General features: G+C 49.8%; 1 protein-coding gene across 5 annotated transcripts in view; it reads left to right on the top strand.

The window, feature by feature from the left end:
- The window catches only part of FLNB (filamin B), a 73799-nt gene that overhangs the window by 3513 nt on the left and 49841 nt on the right, over positions 1-20445 (top strand). The gene's annotated exons all lie outside the window — the stretch shown is intronic.

Below are 20445 nucleotides of genomic sequence, written 5' to 3'. Positions count from 1 at the left end.
TGCTAGACTGAGATAATTGCAGATTCCTGGGTGCTGAGTGGCATCTGGTGTGACAGGCACTGGGGAGTAGGATGCCAGGAATGCAGAGCACAAGGGCTTTGCTCTTGGCCAAAGAAGCTGATTGACTCCACAGATTACTTTGTACAGGAGCCGCGCTGCCCCTTGGTAAAAGCTGTAGCAAGTGGCAGGGAAGGGGGGGGGGGTTTGAAGCTAGCTTGGCACTGAGCTTGTCCCTCGAAACTGTGATACCGGGCAATAGGAGTCAACTGATTTAGCTTAGAAACAGAGTTCAGTGTCTGAAGCTTGGCAGGTGGTTTTGGGCTGTGAACTGCCAAGTTGCACTGGAGGCTGCAGCCAGCAGACCCTGGTGCTGTTCGGTGCCTGTTGGCAGTGTCCTTGTGGCTGCTGCTCGCCCAGTAGCTCTGTGTTGCTGGCAGAGGCAGGATGAGTGCTGGCCGGCTTGTTTGGTAAAACTGCTGTCTTACACTGCTGCAGTCTGATTGATCAAACAGAAAAAACACATGGCTTCTCTGCCAGGTTGCACTTTCACCAGGTAAGGGAGCTGATCTGGCTTGCCTCGCAGCTGCAGGACATCAAGTGATGATGCAGGTAAATGGATAGGCAGGGGCAGCTGGTTTGTCTTGGTGGTGGTCCTGAGTCCTCCTGCAGTGCCTGGAGGGAGATGGGTGAGGAGAGGGTGGGATTGTAATCATGATCTATTGGTACTTGCCTCATGGAGACTTTGGTGGTCTTGGGATGTCCCAGCTGCAGGAGTGCTTCTGGAAGGGCTGTTTCTTTCTGACCGAACCTGACTTGTGTATCAGGTGGTTTTTGGTTAATGATCAAGTACTTGATGCATCCAGTGTGCTCTGTAGAGCAGACCTCCAGCATGCTGTCAAGATGAAAGTATCTTGACCTGTGAGTCCGAGTACCTTGTGGAGTCTCTTCTTAAGAAAATAGCTGAAAACCAACTTTCTTCTCTAGGCTGTTGATGTACTGAGGGGTGACAAAACAAATCTTAATATTTTTGAGGAGAACTCGTATCTTCTAAAGCTTGGTAAGTGTATTGTCCTGTAATGCCTAGAGCTAGGTGCATGAAAACTGAAAAAAGGAAAATGTATTTTCAGCCTGTATACAGTTAGGGTCTTTCACTGTCTCACTTCAGGTGCTGTTAACACATCATAAGAAGGTAGTCAAAATACACTTGCATTTTGTCTGCCACTTACCTGTGACTTCCCTGGAGGCTATTTTCTGGAAAATATCCAGTGTGTCTTGGAAGCAGGTTTCTGCTTCTTGGAAATGTGACACTTAATCCTTCCCCTCAAAGATTATTTTTGATAGAGTGGCTGTGGGCCTGACGGCTGGAGGTGGCTTCAGTTTCTGAGGGTGGTTGGTCTCCTCTGTTTCAATAGCTCGACTGCTGGTCTGAAAGCGTGGCTTTGCATGAGCTATTTGCTCCAAGTTATAGGAAACTTTAAGGTAGCTTACACAGACTGCTCTTGCATTCTTTTACATATGAGCGGAAACTTGTAAAGTGATCAAACTTCAGTAAAATTACTTGGGGCCAGTTAGACTAATGTGCTAAACAGCTTTTTCATTTAAGGCGCTGAATGCTATGCCAGCTATTCAAGAAGGACTGAAGTCTTAACTGCTCCATATTCTAATGCCAGTCATGTATTGACTTACATGGGAATGTTTAAATCAAAATGGGTCACGATAACTCCTTTCCTAGCCTACAACTGTAATCTAAGAACGTGGTTAGCCTTGTGTGTGGCCATGCTTCTGCACTGCCAGTATTGTTCGGTGTCCGCTCCAAGCGATGGGAAGTAAAACAATGATCTCTGAATCTCCCAGGCTGCAGAGGAATTCTGTTTTCTCTCTGCCCCTCAGAAACACTTTGATGTGCAGTTAGTCTGGGACCTGAACAAGGGCCTGCCAAGTTCAGACCACTGATGCATGCTGTGGCTGCACACCAGAGTGAAATGGTGTGTTGCAGGTGATGCTGGTGTGAGCAGACCTCTGCTGTACTGACACTCACCTGGTCTCTGCCACCAGCATCAGGTGGACCTGCCTGTGGACCTGTGTCTTCCTTTACTGCCTGGTGTGTGGTGCACAGCTCACAGAGATGACACCTGATCCATAAGGCGTTACAGTAATGGCAATGCAAAGCTCAGCGACCTGGAGTTTGGCTCTGCTAGGGCTTGGTACCACTGTGCCTGAAGAGCTGGTCCCAGCAGCTGTTGCTTACAAAGCATCAAACCTGATTTTGGCTCTGGGTGAGGTAGCCAGGCTTTCTGTAGAGAAAGCTGTAGGTTCCTGTGAGATTTTTTCTTGCTTTTTGCATGTGCACTCTGCTAGTACAGTGGGTCCTGTTCCAGAGCACCCATCCATGGAGTGGGGGAGTCCTCTCCACACAGGTGTGCCAAGGTAGTGATGGGCATGCATGGTTGGTGGAAGCAGGTGAGGATGTGTTGCTGTGATCTGCTTGGACTTGGCAGGAAAAACAGAATCAGATGTTCCAAGTGTGTCTGCTGGAGGAGTGAAATGCTGTGTTAACTGTTGGTGGAAGTAAAAAAAAAAAAAAAAATATGTAGAGAAGGCTAAGGGAAGACACTGCCCAACCTCTTAAGGAGATTTGAGCAGTCTTTGCTACAGCCTTCACTGTATGGCACTGCTCACAGGGCTGTTTGTTGCAGGCTGAATTCATGCTGATGGTGGTGGTGGGAACGGATGAGTGTCTTCACATTGTGTTTGGAGAAATAAAAGTAGCGGTTTTCATGAAAATACTGCGTCTGAAACCTGTGCTAGCTGCTAACGTATATTTTCTTGAAAGCTCTAGTACGAGCGTGTGGTAGAGGTGGGTACTCACCCACCCTTCTTGCAGCCGCTGCCTGGGTGGGGTGAGCAGAACTGCCCTGGCTCTTCCTGGGAATCTGACCTCAGGTTCAGAGTTGAGTCAACCGAGGTCTGAGGTTCTCTCTTCAATGGGCTAAGCAAGCTCTGCCTGTGGATTTGAATTAATTAACTGAAGCTCAAGTGAGGGTTTTCTCTCTGTGTCTTGCTTCTGGGGTCTTGGTACAGATATTTATTTTTTTAACCACCACCAGGCAAAAGTTTCTGTAGCTCACACTCCTGCCTATCTGTGTTCCTCCTGAGGAAGGACCAGTACTCTGATCTAACAGGAAAGACAGACACTTTCTTCTAGGTTGTCATTAGGAGATAAATCCTAGTTCCTGTACTGGAAAGCCTTGCAGTGAGTGTGTGTTGTACCATAACCAGATGTTTCTCTGGGCTCTGACATGGCCTCTAACCTGTCTGAGCTTTCCTCAGCTTTCTGTCCCTCATGCAACTAACCTTGAGTTCTGGAGATGCCTACATCATATCTGGTACAACATAATGAGGATTATCTGCTGTGGTGGGCTTTGGGTTCAGCTAATGGACAGCAATTCCTTGTGTAAACACTGTTCTGCTGTAAGCAGTTGAAGTCTCTAACATCCATAGTGAGATGTATGCAGCGTCTGGTTCCTGCTGTGCTAGTACATGGCAACTGCAATACTAGCAAGAATAAACTGGATTTTTTTTTGTGTTAGTGAAAACAAACTAGGCCACTTCAAACGAAGCTTTGACTAAGTTCCTGGGGAAGCAAGGGTTGCCTTGCATGTCCTCCCTTGTGCTGAGTAACACAGCAGACACTGCCCTGGAGCTGCCTGGGGGTGGGCAGAGGATGGAGCAGCTGAATCCTGTCTCTTCTGGTGTGATGGGTTGGGGTTGTTTGGACCCCCTGTTGATGCTGCCCTGGGAAGAAAGCAGCCATGGCTCTAATAAACCCAGTGGCCACACATACAGCTGCACTGTCTGGTTGCTAATGAGATGTTTCCTCTGAGTCAGATAGGTGATGGTCCTCTGCTGTTCATTACAACTCACAGAAGCAGACAGCTAATCTAGGGAAGGAGCCAATAAATACTGAAGGACATCTCCAACTTTAAAACATAAATTCAGCTTATATTGCAGAGCTGTTTTCTCTGGGTCACTGAAATATAGCAAGTTTTATTGGTCAGGCTGGTAAGGTGGTACTGGCAGAGCTTTGAACATCCAGGCTGGGATCTTTCTTGCAAAGGGACAAGCTGTTTTCATCTAACAGCAGCAGCAGGTTGCATGAACTCTCCTGCTGACTTTCCCAGTAATAGCACAAAAATGCACGTGGGCTACAGTGACATCATGGGCCGTGGCTCCTTCTCCCTTGCTTCAGGGCATGCTGCAAATCATGACGCATTTATTTGTCGGAGCTCTGCATTATTCCAGCATGAGCTGGCCAGGCTTTGTGGCAGCACAGCACCCAAACACGGGGTCCTTTGAGAGCGAGGTGGGCACAGACACTGCCATGCTGGCACCCAGCCTCCCTGCAGTGAGGGAGAAATTGGGCAAGGGCTGTTGCAACAGCATGTCCTGGTGTCGCCCAAGGAGCACGCTAGCAGGCAGTGCATTGCTGCAGCCGGTGCCCGCGTGGCATGGGTGCTGTGCTGAGCAAGCCTCTGCTCTCGCCACGCTGCTGGGGAAGCACTCGCTGTCTTCCCGAAGCCTGGGTGGGGTGGGAGCATTGCAGCACTGGCCACAGCACCTCTGCTGCTGCGGAGCGGTAGGTGGAAGCAGTGGAGGTGCCTTCCCGCTGGCCTGGGGATGGTGTGTTGCCACCCACTTGTGCTGAAATCTGGGGGGCACTTCGGAGTGGCTGCCTGTGAGATGAGCTCTGGGCTGAGCTATTACATGCTGCTCTGAAATGCCAACTCCCGTGCCTTGCGTAGGTGCTGTGAGCACATCTGGACCGAGGGGGGTAGGATGCTGGCTGGGGGTGGGATGCTGGCGGCTGTCTCTCTTCCACGGCTCGCAGCCCACGGCGATTTTGGGCTACCCTGGGCGCTTGCGGCTGCCTACTGGTTTTGATTAGTCTGTGGCTGCTCTTGTGAGGAGACAATGTAAGTGTCTGTATTTCTGAGCCTGTATTAAAGGGCACTCTCGTGGTTGGTGGGCCTAAAACCAGCTGTAGGTGGCAACTGGTGAGCTATGCTATGTAAACACGCTTTGAAATTCTCCTCTGGAGCCCTGCAGCAGAAGGCGCAGTGTACAGAGCTGCTCTGAGCAAACACCAGTGATATGTGCATCTGAAGGTTATTCAAACACAGAAGAGGAAATACTGTTCCCCTTGGCTAGATACTAACCTGCCATATCTGTGCTTCCTTTAATTGGTATAATTAACTGTTTTACATTCCTTTTCTCTCAACACCCTTGCAGCAGTAGGTGTAGCAGCTTTAGTGGACTTCACATAAGCAAATAACCAGCAAGCCAGGTCTCTGAGCTAGTTTAGCTAGGTCTTGAGGTTAAAACGCTGAGTATGTCTTACAGGTGACCTTCACCTTCATGCAGATCCTCACTTTCTTACAAGGTGAGTGGTAGCAGCAGGTCCCCTGGGCTTGGACCACAGGAGTGAAGAGCCTGAGCTGGGGGGTATGTGCAGTGCCCTGCATTTGTCCCAGCATCTCCCTGGCTGGGAGCTGGCAGTTTAACAAAGACTCCCTGCATCTGTCATGGTGTGAGACACAAATCTTGGATTAATCTGACTGCTTTCAATCCTCACCACAGAATGAGGAACACTAGTTTGCTAAACAACGTTGGTGTCCAACTGTCATCTTGGTGGTGCAAGATACCAAGTGTTACTTCATCTTCATAGCTAGACAGTGAATTTTGGTAGGGTTTCTTTCTCTCTGCAAGAGACAGAGTAATTTTACTTGTCAGTCTCCCAAATAATCCAAAGCCCAGGCACCTTTGAGCCTGCTCCAGCACCTGGATGCTGCTGTCTGCTGGTGTCACTGCTAGCCATGGTGACTCCCCGCAGCTGTTACTTCCTCAGATGTGGCTTGTTGTCAGATTCCCCTGTGGGAGGGAAGAGTTTGTGTCTGAGCAGACTTAATGTACTGGCTGTGGGAAGACTTAGGATGCTAATTGTGGTGTTTCAGCTTTGTTCTGGCTGTTGATCGACAGTGTGACTGCATGCAAATATCTGATAGCTTATGTAACTGCTTGAACAAGATCAATGTTCTAATAAAAAGTCAAACAAACAGCTTTAGTTGTCTCTGAGGATTATTTCTTTTGGTAACTTTTATGCTTGTTGTAAAAATGCAGCTATGAAGAAATAGAGAAGCTAGGCTGGTGACAAGGAAACTTGTGGTGATCTTGAAAGGGCAGTGACTTCCAGTGCCACAGCTGGAGCTCAGCAGTGCTGGATGCTGTGGCTGTCAGATGTCAGCACAAAGACATGGAAACTCTTTGTGGTTATGGTATCTAACGCTGGCTCAAGTGAGTCTGACCCTTTTAACAGGGCATGCAGCATGTGTGCTGGACAACTGAAGAGCTCCATCAAATATGGGTGGCCAGAGGGGGAGGGTAACTCTTGCCACAACCCACTACAACTGCTGTCAGAGAAGACCCTGGCTGGCAGAGGTTGCCTGCACGTTGGTAAACCAGCTCCTGTACTAATAGTATTTCTCAGACTTAACCTGACTGGTGAGCAAGAGCAAGGATTGCCAGCTCAATCAAATTGCCAAAGACCAAGTGAGATGTCTGCTTGAGGGGCCACAAAATCAGGCTGCTGAGGAGCACCTGCAGATCCTTGGAGTGGTACAGAAGTAGGCGCATCCAAAAAAGTTAGAAAAAGCCCGAGAGAGTCTTCCAGTGGTTCAGGCTCTCCCCCAAAATGTAAGAGTGAAGAAATGCTAATTGCGTTCAGGTCACAGCTGCTGTGAAGTGGTCAGGCTCAGCCCTGCCCTTGGTGCTGTGGCACTGGATGATTATGGCTGCTAAGTGAGTATCACTTGGCATGCTAATGACTTGCAGGCATCTGCAGTTATAGACATAGGAGCATGTGGGACTCCTGGTCAAGGGTATGGCTAAGACCTTGTCCCAGAGAATTAACCACATCATTGTTGGGATCCTCACTTGAGTATATACCAATATACTGCTTTCTGGGTGGAAACAGTTTGGAGATGTTCTGCAAGGGTCAACTCATGGAGGTGGCTTGCTCTGCTGTGAAAGCACCAGGAGCAGCAGACTCCAGTGAGGAGCTGCTAGTTCAGGCCCTGGAAATGGTGGAGATGCCTGGGGTGCCTTGGGTGGAAAGCTCTGCTGAGCTCTGCTTCAGGGGCCAGGGAAGCCCCCTGAAGTTAGTGGCACAAAACCCTACTTCAGCAAATCTGCTTCAGGTTTTGCTGTGGTTTTTGTATCCTAGTTGAAAGTTCAGTGTTTAAAGAAATACTACTTTTGATATAGATAAATAACTGAAAAAGCTATGTACCTTTAACAGGTTTTTAATTGCAAGGAGGAAAATTATCTGCTTCATGTGAAGTGCTGCAACTATTGGTTGAAAACACTGCCTAAGGCAGAGGAAGCTTAAATATTTTAATTAACCAGATTTATTACTTAAACACAGGCTTTAACAAGCTGTAGAATAGTTCATACTCTAGCTGTAAGAAAAGTATCTCGGGCTTCTGAAGCAGTACATGGACAAGCAAGAGTATTTGAGGTCAGATGTAGAAGCTGAAATAAGCAGCCCAGTCTCTATCTAAGAGTAGGACAAACATCTGTGTGGCTTTTGCTCTGTCTGGATGGAGGTAATAGCATGTTAATAAATATTTTTCATGGTAAAATGGAGGAATTTATAACAAATGAGCTAACCTAATGCTGTACCTAACCTGGTAGGTAACTGGGAGGGGTATGGGAGGTCAGGCAGTGCAGCTTGCGATGTTACTGCAACTGTTCCTGCTCTAGTAAAATTGCCTCCAGAGCCAGTGGGGTTTTTTTTGTGTGTTGTGTTAAAAATGTGAAATACAATAGGTCTGCAAATGTGAACAATATGAGTCTGCAGATTAAAAATGAGATCTTGCAGCTGGTGAGGATTTGGGTAATTGCCGGCACCCTGTTCAGTCGATGTGTGTGTGGTGGAGCGCTGTCCCTGAAGCCTAGGGAGAGAGCTGTGAGCTTGCGAAGCTTGGAAAGACTTGTGTGAAGCCTTTAGCTGGAAGACTTAAAGTCCAGCCTCTGGAGAGGAAAGGTGGTATCCCTCTGAGCACTGGCTAGCTCAGAAACGGTGTTAGCAGCCAGAGCCTGTTACGGCTGAGCAGCTCCTGACAAAGTTGGATTAGGCTGACGGTGTCAAATGAGCAGAGCTGCTCCTGGGTCTTGCTAGAAGCAGCCTATGGGGGGAAGAAGGCAGGCATGGCCCCGAGCAGAGCCTGTGGATGGCACAGGACCCACAGTGTGGGAGAGTGGCACTGGGGGCTGGGGCCAGCCAGCCTGCAGCAGCTGGTGTGAGCTTGGGGGGGTCCCTCGGGCAGCTCAGAGTGATGCAAAACTCACACATCCAAAGCAAAGCTTTGCTGGGTGGTGAGTGAGTTTGGGTGGGAGGAGCGGGTATGTGGGCTGCACAAGTGTGTGTCGCACAGCTGTGGCTAATATGTGCTCAAGCTCTACCATTAATCCCATATGGTCCTCTTTAAGGTGCTCAGAGACCACCCATGCAGACTGTGCCTCTGCAGATACACTGCCGCTCTCCTGCTCATGAAAGCTTCTCTCAAAAGAGGTCTGTCTGATAGTGGCTGCCGCCATCGGATGAATTACCTGGGCCTCAAGCCAAGCATCTATTCCTTACGTTAGCGGCTTGTAGCTGAAACCATATAAACACAGCGCTATCCTGTGTGGGTTGTTAAACACACAGGGCTTAAATCTCGACTGCGCAGGGGTGAGCCTTGTGCTGTGTGCGGGTGGAAGCGTGTTTACTGCTGCGTTGCACAAGTATACAAAAATATGTTCAAATGATGTCACTGCTTCTTCCAGAAAGAGGGTGAAACTGCCTCCTTCAAGAAGCAGCTGCACAACACAATGTTTTTTTTAATTTTATTTAAAGATTGACATTCCAGGAAGAAAGTGGACTCCTTCCTTCTTGGACAGGGATGGTCATGGTTTCTAGTGGAGGGGAGGACAGGTGTCTGTATGTGGAAATCTCATGAAGAACTAACGTCTAGCTGGCTTACACACAAAAACATTAAGACATCTTCATAGTGGTCACGGAAAAGCAGCAGTGCCTGCCAGGACTGCAGGGATGCACGGTGGATGCACAGTGTTTGTAGTGACTGTGCCACTACCCTGAGCATCCTCACTTGGCGCGTGGCTGCAGAAGGCAGCCTGGCTTGTGCAGATGTGCCATCCCCCTCCAGATGGGCACCGGAATGGTGATGCTGAGGTGGTGGCTGGAGCTCGGAGGCAGGATGGTGACTGATTTCAGGTGTTCAGCACCTGTATGGTAGTGGCCTGGTGAGATGTATTCTGGTGGCAGCTTGGGGGTGTAGGGCTGCTTTCGGTGCTGTGTGTTTAAGAGTGCGTACTTACGCCTGAATGTCAAAATGAACTGTTGAAATGGCTCTGATGTTGAAGGGAGATTTCCAAAGCAGCTTGTTCTGATCTGCAGTGGGGATACAATTGCATGTGTCATGGTTTAGCCCCAGCTGGCAACTAAGCCCCATGTAGCCACTTGCTCACTCCCCCCTGCTGGGTTGGGGGAGAAAATCAGCAGAGTAAAAATGACAAAGCTCAGGGGTTCAGATAAAGACAGTTTAATAGGTAAAGCAAAAGCCGCACGTGCAAGTGGAGCAAACAAAGGAATTCATTCACCAGTTCGCATTGGCGGGCAGGTGTTCAGCCATCCCCAGGAAAGCAGGGCTCCATTGTGTGTAAGTTACCGGGGAAGACAAAACACTCTAACTCTGAATGTCCCCCCATCCCCACCCCGCCTGCCTTCTCCTTCCCCCAGGTTTATAAGCTGAGCATGCATGGGATATCCCTTTGGTCAGTGGGGGTCAGCTCTCCTGCCCGTGTTATGTGTCGTCCATCTTCCCCTTCACAGAAGGGCATCGTTTTGCATTAAGATGTCTCTGCCAGTCAAACCTTTAGCCTTTCTGTAACAGGATCATGTTGTGGTTTAATCCCAGTTGGCAGCTAAGCCCCATGCTCACCCACTCCCCCCTGGTGGGATGGGGGGATAATCAGCAGAGTAAAAGTGGGAAAACTCATGGGTTGAGGTAAAGACAGTTTAATAAGTAGAACAAAAGCCAGACACACAAGCGAAGCAGGCCAAGGAATTCATGCACCCATTCCCATGGCAGGCAGGTGTTCAGCCGTCCCCGGGAAAGCAGGGCGGAAAGCGGGGCTTCACCGTGGGTAACGGTTATTCAGGAAAACAAAACGTCCTAACTCCAAATGTGTCCACCTTCCTCCTCCTTCCCCCAGGTCTATAAGCTGAGCGTGCTGCCATATGGTATGGGATATCCCTTTGGTCAGTGGGGGTCAGCTGTCCTGCCTGTGTTGTCCCCCCCCCCTCCCCAACTCCTTGTGCCCCCCAGCCCCCTCGCTGTGGGGTGGGGTGAGGAGCAGAGAAGCCCTTGGCTCTGTGCAAGCTGCTCAGCAATAACAGAAACATCCCTGTGTTATCAAGGCTGTTTTCAGCACAAACCCAAAGCAGAGCCCCATACCAGCTACTATGAAGAAAAATTAGCTCTATGCCAGCCAAAACCAGTACATGTTGTTGGAGATTAATTACCTTTTCTATTACTTCTCAGGGAAATGGTAGGACGGAGATAGATGACCTGCTGATAAATTCTGGAATAACTTGTCACTAAGCTACAGAGGGCTGTAGAGCATCTGTAACAGAGCATCTGTAACAGGGCATCTGTGCTGAAATACTTCAAAAGAAACCTGTATGGAGCAGTGCTGTTAGGCTCCGATTCTGAGCACCTACCAAAACCCAGACAAACCACAAATCTTTGGCATAGCTAAAGTAACTGGCAGGGTATTTTCTGATGTGTCACCAACCCCAGACCACAAAGTATGCTCTGATCCTGAACTCTTGGTGCTGCAGCATGGGGTGGAGGTGGGTTGAGCTGTGCAGGGCTGCATGAATGGGGATTTCCTTCGAACAACCCTGTGCACAGTGAATCACAGTCAGTGCAGTGATTCTGGTTTCAGATGGAAAAATTGAATCTTGGTGTATGTTGTGGCCAAGGATTTCCCCAAACAGTAATCGCATCTGATAATTTCTAATGTGTTGGTTTTGGCTTCAGAAACTCCATCCATTGCAGCTTTCGTGCCTGGCGTCTGCCGCACAGAAGATGTTAGACAGCCCTGTCTGAATGGGCTCATTTATCTCAGCAGGATTTTACATGCTGTTTCTTATAACTATCTTGACCTACCCCCACTGTGAGTAAACATGCTCTTCACTAATGCAGAGGTCATTGTGATGTCTGGAAACCTCTGATATACTTGTTGCTCTTTTGCCTCGCCAAGGCTTTTTTTCTTTTTTTCCTTTCTGTAGCCACAGCTCTTGTACCTTTTCCATCCCCAGAGCACGCTGGTGCTGAGGGGGTGGACCTTCCTGTTGGTCCCCTGCACTGAAGCTCGGTCACCTTCCTTCAGTAATGGAAGGTACAGCACAGTGCTGATGACTTGTCCACCTAATGCATCTGCTGGCCCCTGGGAAGTCTTTGCAAGAACTAGCCTGGTTTTTAACCTTGATGCAACCTGAAGTGACCTGGTGAGGTTTAGGATTGCCTTAATCTTGCAGGGATGGTTACTGCAGTCTCATGCCTCGGCGACGATTCTTAGTTTTGCTGTGTTACTTGCAGAAATTTGGCTCCACAGCTTTATTCATATGTTCCTATCTGCAGTGGGGGATAAATGTGTATATATATACTCACATATATGTTTATCAGCTTAGCCTTGCTGACGGAGGCTTGGCTTTCTGGCTGTGTGAGGAGGTGATCTGTTGTGAGGTGGTGCTTTTTTTGTTTGCATGGAATAACCTGGAGTTTATTGGACTCCTAGACAAGTATTTTGGCCTAGGCTTGGGCAATCTTGTATTTGGCTAGAATTTTCATGAAACACGTTTCCTGTGAGTTGGGTGGTGGTGTTGCTGGCCGGGCCGTAGCTCCCAGCTCTGGTGGGAGGGCTGTGCCGCAGCAGTGGATGTGCTGCCCCGTGGGGAGCAGGACCCTGGCCCAGGCTCGCTCCCCTTCCCCTCCCCGCCCTGGGCAGGGGCTGCAGCTTGTGCCCCATCACTCCGCTTCAGAAGCCGAGCCAAGCAGTTCTCAGCAGAACGTGGCAAAGGCGGCGGGGCGGAGGGGGGGCTCCTCTCTTCCCCCTTCCCTCCATCATTTCACAGAAATCCACTTTCCGGCATGTTCGCTCCCCGCTGCGGGGACTTTCCTTCACAAGTCATTACCACCGAGTGATTAATCAGCCCCCGGGCGGCTGGCGTGGCGTGGCCTGTCCCTGCTGTTTCCCGGCGCTTCCCTCCGCCGGCGCCTGACCCGGGGTGGCGGCGGCGGTGGGGGGGGGGGGGGGGGGGGGGGGGGCCGACCGCCCCTCGCCGGGGGCTTTCCCAAGCCCCTGCAGCCCGCGGGGTCGATGGAACCGGTCTGCGGGTTGCTGCCGGCCGTGCCGACCCGCGAGGAGGGGGGGGCTGCTGGGTCACCCCGACCCGGGGAGGGGGTTGTGCAGGAAGGTCCCAGGCGGGCGGGGCGCCCTGTGCGGGGGGGGGGGGGGGGGGGGGGGGCGGTCGGGGGTCGCAGGGCCGGCTGCTGCCCGCGGTGCGTGTGCCCGCGGTGGCACGCCGGGGGCAGCGGCAAGCGGGAGCCGGGCTGGCCCGGGGGGGCGGCGGGGTGAGCTCGGCAGCGGGGAGTGCGCTGTGCCGGGCGCCCGGGGGGCCGCGCTCGCAGGGCCCGGTGCCGTGCCACCCGCCGTGCCCCCGGGGCCCGGGCCTCGCTCCTGGAGCGGAGCAGCGCTGGTGGCCGTGGCTGCTGCGCAGGGGCCGCGCGTTCAGGCTCCCCCCGCCACCGACGGGCACCCCGAATTCGCAGCGGCGGGCCGGGCCCGGCGGGCCGTGACAGCCGCGTTGTTGCGTCCCCCCTCGCCGCTGACCCCTTTGTCCCCGGTGGCGATGCGCCTGGTGGCAGGGTCGCACGTGCGCTGACACCCCTTGCTGGGCTCCTCCGCAGCCCGAGATCCGCACGTTTTACCTTCCCGTGTCCACAACTTGGTAGCGGCTCTGAAGGAAGAGCCACGGAAACCTTAGGTGCGTTCAGACCGAAAGGATTAAGGAATTTGATCATAAGCCACACGCAGTTTGACTTTTTTTCCCCACCCACCCTAACAATTCCTAATTTTGAAATTCTTGACTTCTTCCAGCCCCCTTGGGTGTTTTCAGTTTCTCTCGGAGAAGCTGGGTTGGTTGCTGTTGCTGTTACACTGCTGGCTTCAGCTTGCTTCATGTTATGCCTTTCTTTTCTGGATGTGAGCCTTAAGTGGTCTCTGGGTACCTATTAAAAAGTTGGGCAGAGCTATTTTCATCTGTATTTCACTCCTGTGAGCTCCACTGGTTTAATTATTTTTATTCTTTTCTGTATTAAAAGTCTGTCTGACATTTTTTTTTCCTTGCCAAACCTACCCTGAAAGGACTGGAGTTGAACTTATTTTTACAGTTGCCTGTTCCACCTCATAAGAGATCCTTTCCAGAGGCCCAGTGTGCACCAGTAGACAGCGCAGGGTGATGGATGCAACAGTGGCCTGAAGTCCTCTGACTGATCTGAAGGGTTTCAAATCCAATTAAAGTAAAAACTGTTGAAAACCTCTGAATTGTAATGTTTAATCGCTCAAATCCTAAGATAAGCCTCACAGAGGAATCAACTTTTTGTTGGTGTAGTTTTTTTGTTTGGTTGGTTTTTTTTTGGTTTGGTTTTTTTTTTCTTTCTTTTGTAATAACCAGACATCCTGGTAAGCATAGAGGAAAATGGTTTCCATCCCCTTGGAAAAAAATAAAAAAGGAAAACCCCCAACATTTTTTCCATCCTCCTGTCTGTGCCCAGATCAGCACTCAGTTAATGTACTGAAAGCCCTCCAGTGAAATGGCATTTCTCCTCTGAAAAACTCACCTTGTAAAAACCTTAGTGGATCTGCTGCGTACATGGTGTATCACTTACACTTCCTGAAGATAGTTTCCTCGGGTACCAAACACCAAACACCCAGAGGCTCGTTGGTAAAGCTGACCACTGGCTGCATCTCAGCAGGGTGCAGGAGCTAAGTTGGGAGCGGATGAGATGAAGGCCTGCTGGTGTTCACCTAAGCTGGATGCTGAGGAAAGCTCTCCAATGGGTCACAGCATCAACTGCGAACACTGCTGAGAAGCAGAGATGCGGTGCAGCTGGAGCGTGTTGCTGTTAGAGGCTAGCAGGTCACAGCTCGGAATCCATGAACTGGCCCAAGATCAGCTGCCCTGGTGCCAGCTCCGAGCAGTGAGCGCAGCCGGGGCTCCCGCAGGATGAGCCGGCTGTGCACGGGCAGGCGACAAGCTGTGTGCCGAGCTCCAGAAGCTGCCAGGTGGACCTGGGCTTAAGGGTCACTGGAGGAAATGGTTGCAGTATGTTCTCAATGCACAGAGGAACCCGCGTAATTGATTTAAAGACATATTATCCCTACAGAGGATGTCGCTAATGGCTTTAGCAGGCACGGCAAGCCTGTGAACACATACTGTATGCTTCGGCAAAGAATTTCCTTAGGCAGCTCGCTCAGTTTCATCTCATCTGCGTAGTTCTGCTTGGTATGGACACAGTGTGGAGCAGGGCTTTTGAAAGAGCTCAGTTCAATGTGGAGTTTTCACTGTTGCAGAAGATTAAACCTTAGCGAGCGCTTAATTTTTCTGGCCCCCAATTGCTAATTGTTTAACAATAGGTGAGAATAACTGGAGGTAGGAAAATGCTCAGAAACTTCAAGACACTGGGATTTAAAATTCCTACAGTCTCCATTTAAGTGATCTATAACTGAACTTCATGCACTGTACAAGCTTCCTTCCACATCTGGAAATAAGGAGTAAGGGTGGCTGTTGAGACGGCTCCTTTGTTTTGTGTTAAGGAGCATGCATCTTGGGTTCTTCCATGTAATGCATAAACCACAATTTTCAGTAGGGAGAACATTGATTGGAGAAGGTGACCACTTTTTAGAGAAGCTGGTTGTTGTAGAACTTCCATATGTGATCAACAGTAAAACGTATGAGATGTCTTTGCCCAGACTGTAAACGAGCTGTGTTGACTTCAGCCTCAGCCAAGAAACTGTTTTAAAAAAAAAAAAAAATATATATATATAAATGCACTACTCAAAAACTGCTTTTTCAGTCCTTCATTTGTTTCGCAAGACTTTGCACAGTAGCTCAATTTAGTAAGGAAGCTGTCTGCTGTGGTAGCTTATCTTGTTTCCACTAATTGTCCAACAGAAAATGACTTGCAGCTCTGCTGTAGGGCAGAGTTCAAGGAGCGCTGCCGTAGTTCGGGTAGTGCTTGTGCTTAACCTGAACACAAAGCAGACTTGCACATCAGCAAAAGATACCAGTCACAAACCTGTTTGTAACACTGGGTTGGTTTTTTTGGAGTTGTGGAATCATTTAGCTTTGAAGAGACCTAATGAAGGTCGTAGAGTTCAAGCCATGTGCTTCAGGTAGAGTTCTTGGATCTCTCCTGGCGAGGATGAATTTGCAAGCTTTAGATCAATGCCAGGTTTCAGTTCTGGTGCTTGCTCCTGGAGCAGCTGCGAGCACAGATACAGAGGACCAAGCTCTGCTGTGCTGGTGATTTTCCACTTGGTAGGTTGGGTTGGGAAGTTTTTTGTGGCCCAAGCCATGAAAATGACAGACATTTGTCTGGAGATGGTCACGCTGCTGGCTCCGGCTAGGCATGCCGCTGGCTGAAGGCTGGGCACTTCACCGTCTTTGTACTTTAAGGAGTGTGATACTAACAGTCCAAGTGTAACATATCATATTAATATTTAGTATAAAGCAACAATTATAAGTCAGCTTGAGCAGTTAAAACTTGGTTCCTTTTCAAGACTGAGACTGGTGGTGTGTACTGCTGGCCTATGGAATTGCCATAATCCATTTTTTGGGCTGGGTGCCACTTAGTTAATAGGATAATAAAAGAGTAAGAATTACAATCTAGACTCAGAGGTGTGATGGGGGAAGCAAACGAGCTCTGGTTCAGTCTGTTTTCCTCTTCACCCTACCAGGCAGCCACTTAAATCCTAATAGCTGACTAAGAAGCAGGATACTCCTACATAAAACTTAATGTTGTAGGCTATATATAGGCTTTTTTTTTTTTTTTTTTTTTAACAGAAGAGTGAGTGCTCGCTTGTTCAATAGTGGCGTTGATTCTGCAGAACAGCTTATGTCTGGTTGGCAGGTTTTCCCCAGCAGTCAGCGTGTAGGTCATGTCGAGCTGCATCCCGATGCCAGGACCTCTCGGCAGCAGGCTGCCTGCAGCCCAGCCCAGCCGACGGCTTCTGCCTGCCTGCGGCTGAGCAAGGGCTGCATCCTTCTTGCTTTTAGAGGAAGGAAGCGACATAAGAGTTGGACTCACTGAAGTTAAAATGCACATTGAACAGTGTAGATGGGAACAAAGGTTTGTGTTGAATCCAAACTTGAGTGTTTCTACTTTTTCTGCTTCTTGCTAGGTCAGGACTGTGCACCTAGCTGTGATAACTTGCAGACTGTCTGAAAGTGGTCGTCTAACGGCATTCGGAAAGTTGGAGTTCACAGCAAAGTGTCAGGAGGATTTGCATGTAACATCCCAAATTTCCTTGGTTCTATGAAAAGAAAAAAAGCCCCAAAATGAACAAAACCCCAAAAAATCCCAACCCCCCCAAAAAACACCCCCCTGGACCTCTCCAAAGCCCTCGCCCTTCTGCTGTTGTGGATGGCACCTCTACAGTTGCTCATCTGTGTTTCCAGTTGAGCCAAAGTCCTCCTAAGTACTGTGGTCTGAGGCAGGCCAGGGCTCTGGTGGCACGGATTCCTGCTTCATGCCTGGGATTCCTGCTTCACGCCTGGGCTCCCTGCGTGCCCTTGAAGCACAAGTCGGGTGGCCGTCAGCAGGTACCCTGCGGTGGCGTGGCTCAGCGGTGCGGGAGCTTCGGTGTCCAAAGCACGTGTTTCCTACCAGGTGCAACAAACCAGTGAGCGAGTGCGCTCCGGCATGCGTGTAAGTGCATCTTGCCGATGTTAACTAAGCATTGTAATGTGAATAAAACAAATCATGCGGATGCCCACGCTTTCTCCAAAAAAGGTTACATTAAAGCTGTCTACGGTGGTGCTGTTACTCAGTGCTGCTAAATTGCCTTGGCGAATGAGACGCGACAGCTCGCTTCCCGCAGCCGTGGGAAGGTGGGGATCGGCAGCAGTCGCCTGTGCGGAGAGGGCTCCTTTAATCTGGGGAAACTCTCCTCGTGCTGTGGAGTAAACACATGCTCTCCGTTGCAGCTGAGAGCGGTCAATTTGTTCCCATCTACCAAACACACAGAAGCTGAAAGCCAAATGCTGATGGTGGAGGTGCATCCTCGAGGGGCTGGGCTGTTGCTCTGTGACTCAGAAGCACTGACCATGAGAAGTGTGCATCTCCACGTTGTAAATTTACTATGGGCTCCAGAGGAGCAATTGAGAAACATGGCTTGAAGGGCTCTGTAAAGCTGCAAAGTATAGAGCATGTAAGTAATAAATGTGCCTAAAAGTAATTTTTGTAGTAGGAAAGCAGCGTTGCGAGATCTGCTGTTGATGTAATCTGTTTTCCAGCCTGGAATGGCCAGAAAAAGTGTCTTGAAGCAGACCAGGGAATGGGGGGGAATCCAGTGGAAAGCCCGCTGAGCTGGGGTACATGGCAGCATCTGCAGTAGTGATTGTTGGTGCTTAAGTGTCATTGGGAACACGCGTTTTTTTCACTCTTCCAGAACCTTGGCAGTATTACGCTGGCAGTGTGCCCTTGGAGCTGGGAGGGGGATGCCTGCAAATTGCCTGGTGCTAAGAGGGTTTCAGGGTTCTCTGGACCAGCTCTGTGTGCAGGACCTGTTAGCAGATGCTTGTCTTCCTGGGTGCTGCTTGCATCTTCGTGCCGGAGAAGCCTCAAGGAGAATGCACTGAATGTTTTTAGTCAGTTAATTAAAAAGGCAGCACTAAAGCTGAGGCTTTTCTGAAGAGGCTGAATGCTTGGGTGGAGCTGAGCTCTACACCAGTGCTTGGAAGCCAAGCCTGCCTTGGGCTGGATCCTGGTCTTTTCATGAACATGGAGGGTCCTTTTGTGTCTGATAGAGTTTGTGAGCCAGGGCTTAGCTGCTGGTGGGATCCCCTGTAGCTGGGAGCGGGGTGCCTGCGGGAAGGGTGCGCGGCTGGCTCTGCTGGGTGCTGATAAGGTCTGCCGTCCTGCCTAGGAGTTCTTCTCCCTCCTCCCCACCCCAAATGAAAGCAGACAAGCCCTCCTACAAGCAGGCTTGGAAAAAATTACATCATGAGATGCCTATGCCTGTCAGGAAGCCGAGAGGCTGTAAGAGCTTGCTAACTTTGCTAACAAAGTGCAGTTGTGGGGATGGCACCAACCCCGGGGAGGAAGAGCTGTCCCATTCCTGCGGTGACCTTTTCCTGTCATCTGGGCAGCGGCCCCATGCCTGGCCTCTCTGGATGAAGGCGATGAGATGTTCCTGCTTTCAGTGTGAAGCTATCTTGTGCACAGGCGCTTTTTCCCCGGGTCAGGGACCACTGCCCAGCCATGCCCTCGGACATAGTGATGGGGTGCTGGAGGAGGCTCTGAGCATGTGGCTGGTTGTTGCAGTAACCGCAGCGCATCCACATATAGACTTCATTTATGTGCTGTAAATATGAAATGAGCCGTTTTTTATTTTGAGTAACGTGCGCATGGCAGTGTGCTTGGGGTGGTTCTGTCCCACTGGCTTTTCTCCCTGGGAGCACTGGATGGCTCTCTGAAATGGGTTTACTTCTAGCATACTAAATCACTGCTGCGTCCACTCTAGTAAAAAAAATGCCGATGTCAGTATAAATCCGCAGCTGAAGTTTGGAGGCGTTTCTGGTGCGGGGATGCAGTGGCCGGTGGTGTGGTCCAGCACCGTGGTGTGAGCGGGTGGTCCTGCCATGGGGGTGCGGGATGGAGGTGCAGCTGGCACGGGGGGGGGGGCAGTGGGGGCTCACACCAATGGGCTGGCTTTTGTACACTGCACCCCTTAATTTCAGTTTGCAGAGCTCAGGCACAGTGGTGAGCTCGCCGGCAGGGCTTTGGGTCTCTCCCTTACGTAAAATGCAGCTCTTCCATCTGCTCTGATACAATTTCTTTCAAGAAAGCTTTCCCTAATAGGTTGTAAGGGAGCTTCTTCCCTGCACTGACTAGTTTGCAGCTCAGCTGGGAAGGAGGGGGAAGTGGGTAACAGCAGGGACTGTTTAGTTGTTGCTAGGAGACACTGCTTGTGTGATGCAGACTTTCACCTTGGAACCTGTAATTAAAAGCCAGCGGAGCTTAATCACCTCATAGCTATCTATTGTATACCTCAGACTGGATGGGAAATTGGTAGTGAGTGGTCAAGTGGCAGACACTTATCATGATCCTGTAAGATTAGTCAAAACTGACGTTAAATAAAAATCCAATACAAATAAAATCTGAGTAGAAACCAGACGTTAACTGTCAGGAAAGGCCAAACACCATTCAAGGTCTGAAGTTAACAGCATTATCTGTTCAGGACATACCGCCCTATTGTGAAACCATGTAAATATTAACCACTTTGCCGGAGCATTGGGTTAAAGGGAACACTCCGGTGCTTACCATTCTTGGTTGCTGTTCTGTATAATCACTTGTTTGGAAGGTCAGGAGATCTTTTTGTATTGCTAAGATGGTATTGGGTTGCTGCTGTGGTCTCTGCAGCTGAAGAGGAGCAGGTAAGGCATGCCCAGTCGATGTTGGGCATGGTGAGGCTCAGCTTGCAGGACTCTGAACACTCTTAAGTTTGAACTGGAGAAGGCAGTCAAAGTAGGGAACACTTTTCCTTTGCTAGCTAGGACTTAGTAAGATCCCTGTACAATTATTCTGGTGGCATGGAAGTGAGTTCATACCACTGTAGTTGTCTTTACTCCAGCATCTGCTCCGGGAACTGGAGAGCAAGACAGAAGCTTCCAGGTCACTTGTAACTTCTGTTTACTAGAAAGGGGTTTCTGTAACAGTTTTCACTGAAATGGAAGGAAAAACAGAAAAATGCACTGCTGTAGTGTGCTACTGTGAGTGAAAGGATCAGTCAGGCTGAGGGCATCCCAAAACATTGCAGAAGAGCCCTGGTTTGGGTGAACTTGGGCAAACCGGAGCTGTTACAAGTGTAATACAACCTGAGTAGCAACTACAAGCTTAAAAGGAGTGCATCCAATCTGTGACTCACTAAACCCAAAGTGAACTGCAAGAGTATTCACAGAACTGTAGAAGTCACTTCGTAAGGCCAAACTGATGCAGAAAAATACCCTGCCCCTTCAGGCAGCTTCTTACGACA

Source organism: Falco naumanni, chromosome 4, assembly GCF_017639655.2.
Source record: "Falco naumanni isolate bFalNau1 chromosome 4, bFalNau1.pat, whole genome shotgun sequence".
NCBI lineage: Eukaryota > Metazoa > Chordata > Aves > Falconiformes > Falconidae > Falco > Falco naumanni.
The sequence above is the reverse complement of the archived record's forward strand: the minus strand, read 5'-3'. Positions and strand labels throughout refer to the sequence as shown.